Source organism: Mustela nigripes, chromosome 6 (assembly GCF_022355385.1).
Source record: "Mustela nigripes isolate SB6536 chromosome 6, MUSNIG.SB6536, whole genome shotgun sequence".
In the NCBI taxonomy this organism is placed as follows: Eukaryota; Metazoa; Chordata; class Mammalia; order Carnivora; family Mustelidae; genus Mustela; species Mustela nigripes.
Genome location: NC_081562.1, coordinates 75610412 through 75615008, shown reverse-complemented (window position 1 = coordinate 75615008; position 4597 = coordinate 75610412). Strand labels below are relative to the sequence as shown.

Below are 4597 nucleotides of genomic sequence, written 5' to 3'. Positions count from 1 at the left end.
GATGGTATCATTCCATGCAAAAAAAAACACTATATGTGTAGGTATGCATAAAATCTGAAATCTGAGCCACAGCCAAATTTTAAGAGTAGTTACTTTTTTCTGGATTTGGAATTGTACAGAAAGTATTTGCTAGTGTTTTATTTTTATCTTTTTTTAAGTTTTAACAAAATTTTCATTTTTTGTTAACCTAGCTTGAGTTGATTTTTTTAACTTGTAGCCAAGAGAGTCTTCACACAACAGATGAAGCCACATAAATACAAAACTTCAAGAAGCTTAATATTCATTAACTCTATAGTGAGATTTGGAGAAGAGCATTAAGTTGGAAGGACATTAATAATTAGAAAGGATATAAATTAAGAAAGGTAATCAGGATCCAGATCATGACAGTTCTCATATATATACATCTCCAGGTTCCCCACCTTATAAATAACAACCTCAGGTTCTAAGAATGATTGAGTACAAGCCATCCTTCTTGCTGTACAAGAATCTAAAGATAAAGCCTCTGAACCCTTCCAATTTATAGTAGCACAAGAGATTGTTTTGAATATTTGAAGAATATACAACTGAAATCTTTGAACCGAGTCTGGATTTAGTGGTAGTAGGAAAATATTTGTGCTAACTTGTCCTTAATAAATACTTCAGTATCAGTATCAACTTCTAAATCTACAAACACCTCCATTAATCTTTTATTTGACACGACATCTCAAAGAAAATGACAGCAAACACAGCAAAGATATTTAAAATATCTGGCCACTTAAAGAATAAAAATATGCCATCTGGTTTATGCATACCCCCAGGGAAAAAAAGTGATGTTGTTTTTGTTTAAGTATGCTTTCCATAATCTACTGCCAACATTTCTCAAATAACAATTTCCCACCATCACTAAAAGGTAACTCTCTAGCTTGTACACTAAAAAATCTGTATACTTCCATCTACATTCCATGCAATTATGAACGGTCACTCAGTTTTATCAGTTTAAACAGGATTTTTTATTTTCAAAGATGGAGGCCTGTTCAATGAACTGTGACAGTGATTTTTAGCCTATTTTTATTGCAAAATATAATATGTTGAGAAGAATTTATAGGAAAATGCAGATATTACCAATGCACAGGTTAGGAGATAGAACACTGCTGGCAACCTAGAAGTCTGCCCATGTTGTTGATGTGGGCCTTCCAGAACATATCCTTCTCCCTTTAGCTTAGACATAATCATTATTATGATTTTATGATAATAACTTCCTTATATTTTTGTTATAGTTTATTTTTTTTACCAATTATGTATGCATCCCTTTTTCTGAACTTCATATAAATGGATGTATACTAATACTTTTCTTCTGTATCTCATGATTATAATGTTTATTCAAGGGTGCCTGGGTGGCTCAGTGGGTTGGGCCTCTGCCTTTGGCTCGGGTCATGATCTTGGGGTCCTGGGGTCAAGCCCGTGCCGGGCTCTCTGCTCGGCAGGGAGCCTGCTTCCCCCCCTCTCTCTGCCTGCCTCTCTGCCTACTTGTGATCTCTCTGTCATATAAATAAATAAAATCTTTTTTAAAAAATAAGGTTTATTCAAGTTTGTATAAACCTGTAGTTTGTTCATTTTTTAAAAAAATATTTTATTTTATTTATTTGTGAGAGAGAGAGAAAGTGAGAGCACAATTAGGGGGAGAAGCAGGCAGGGGGAGAAGCAGGCAGAGGGAGAAGCAGGATCCCTGCTGAGCAAGGAGTCTGATGTGGAACTCAGCTCCCAGGACTCTGGGATCATGCCCTCAGCCAAAAGCAGACACTTAACAAACCGAGCCACCCCGGTGTCCATGTAGTTTGTTCATTTTAAATTACTGAGTAATATTCGACTATAAGAACACAGCATTTTTTTATTATTGTTATTCTATTTTTGATAGACAAAAAAGTATAAAGCCTCTTGAAGACCTAAGGTAAATATAATTTGGAGTGACCCTAATAATTGTATCCAAAATTTTATTTGAAATTGAATGTTTATAAAATATGGATCTCTAGTCTAGCAACATTGCTCAATAGAAATTTCTGGATAATGGAAAGGGCTCAAAAATAATTGTCTTGGGGCGCCTGGGTGGCTCAGTGGGTTAAGCCGCTGCCTTCGGCTCAGGTCATGATCTCAGGGTCCTTAGATCGAGTCCCGCATCAGGCTCTCTGCTCAGCAGGGAGCCTGCTTCCTCCTCTCTCTCTCTCTCTCTCTCTCTCTCTCTGCCTACTTGTAATCTCTCTCTGTCAAATAAATAAATAAAATCTTTTTTAAAAAAATTAAAAAAAAAAAGACTGTCTTTTTCTCTTCGTTTTCCCTTTTAAAATCTTTCATTCTATGAGATCTATTAAAAAGTTCTGCTGCCTTTAGAAATATGCTCCTCTTTATCACTTTCCACAAATTAAAATGGAAGGCAGGAAGAATCTCTTACAAAACAGTTCCTCGAGGATACTGTCAGGCCTGACACTTTTCATAGGAATTCCTGAAACAGCGAAGCATTTACACCTCATGTGAGAGAAATCACTGCTGAACACACTCCCTGCATGTTTTGTCCCTGTTTGGTTGTCATTACAGCTGTGTAACAGGTGCACAGACTTTCTTCCTTTTTAAAAATAATGGCAAAGAGGCTTCCCACCCCCATGCACTCAGTAGGTGGTCCTAAGCCTTAAACCAAACAAAGCTGCCAGGAAAGGATCTCCTTGTCATTGAATTCTGCCCATTAGGAATAGTCACTTTCCAGAATTAATGCAGCAAAAGCAATTGCCATTTTCTATCATTGCAGAGTGAAGCACATGATCTGCACTTGGCAAAAGCACATGAACAAATGCTCAAACCTTGAAAAGTAATTGTGTGATGTACTATCAAGAGCATTAATCAAATACTTGAGCAAACTAAGCAGCAATAGCTTAGCAGCATATTTATGGATATATCTCCTCAGGCAAGGAAAACAAAGGCAAAAAGAAACTGTTGGGACTACACCAAAATAAAAAGCTTTTGCACAGCAAAGGAAAAACCATCCACAAAACAAAAAGGCACCCAACTGAATAGGAGAAGATATTTGCAAGTGACATATCTGATAGAGGTTAAATCCAAAATACATAAAGAACGTTTACAAGCCAACAACAAAAAAACAATCTGATTGAAAAATGGGCAGAGGATCTTAATAGACATTTTTTTCTAGAGAAGACATACAGATGGCCAACAAACACATGAAAAGACGTTTAGCACCACTCATCTTCAGGGAAATGCAAATCAAAACCACAATGAGATATCACCTTACACAGTCAGAATGGGTATTATCAAAAAGAAAAGAAATAAATATTGGCAAAAATGTGGAGAAAAAGGAACCTGGTGCACTGTTGGTAGGAATGTAAATTGGTGCAATCATTGTGGAAAACAGTACGATTCCTCAAAAAATTAAAAACAGAAATGCCATATGATCCAGTAATTCCGCTACTGGGTATTTACCCAAAGAAAATGAAAACACCTATTCAAAAAGATACCCCAACCCAGCCACCCAAGTGTCCATTGATAAATAAACAGATAAAGAAGATGTGTATATATATATATATATACACACTTATGTATACACATATATGGAATATTACTAAAAAAAAGATCTTGCCATTTGCAACAACGTGGATGGACCTAGAGTGTATTATGCTAAGTAAATAAATCAGACAGAGAAAGACAAATGCCATATGATTTTACTTTTATGTGGAATCTGAGAAACAAAACAAACAAATGAAAAACGGACTTTTAAATACAGAGAACCAACTGAAGACTGACAGGAGGTGGGTGGGGGGATGGGCAGAATAGGTGAAGAGGATTAAGAGGTATGGGTTTTCAGTTATAAAATAAATAAGTCATGAAAATGAGAAGTACAGCATAGGGAATAAAGTCAATAATAGTATGGTATGAGGCAGTGTGTCCAAGGTCCCGAGGATTTGTCTCTGGCTTCAACAGTGTTAGGACCAAACAGATCCAGGGATGCCCCTCCTACAAGCCTCCAACCACCTTCCAAACTTTTTTCCAACTTTTCTTTCCAGAGCTATGTTCTCAGTCACTCTTCCTCTGGGACCAGCCAACACCATATTTTGAGGGTAGCTCCTTACTACTGATCTCCCCTGAGTTCCCAGATTCGTTAGAATTTTTCCACCCAAGTGGAGGACACCATCAACCGCCTGGTCGGCAGATGCTTGCTGACTTTCTTTGGGCATATATTTCTTTGGGCTTCTACTTCCTTTGGACCATGTGGCTCTGGAGGGAGGGGGCCGCTTATTCCAGGAGTTGGCTGAGGAGAAGCGCAAGGATGCTGAATGTCCCTTAAAGACATAAAACCAGCACTGCAGCTGTGCCCTGTTCCAGGATGTACAGAAGTGTCCCAAGATTAGTGGGATAAAAACCTGGACACCATGGAAGCTGCCATGCTCCCGGAGAAGAACGTTAATCAGGCCCTTTTGGATATGCGTGGCCTGGGTTCTGCCACACCAACCTCCATCTCCGTGACTTCCTAGAAAACCACTTCCCAGATGAGGAGGTGAAAGTCATCAAGGAAATGTGCTACCACCCAACTAACTTCCGCAGGCTGGCTGGCCCATAG

At 38.2% G+C, this 4597-nt stretch overlaps 1 pseudogene; it reads left to right on the top strand.

Moving 5' to 3' along the window:
* Positions 1 to 2400: 2400 nt before the first annotated feature.
* Positions 2401 to 4597, top strand: LOC132020314 (ferritin light chain-like; annotated as a pseudogene).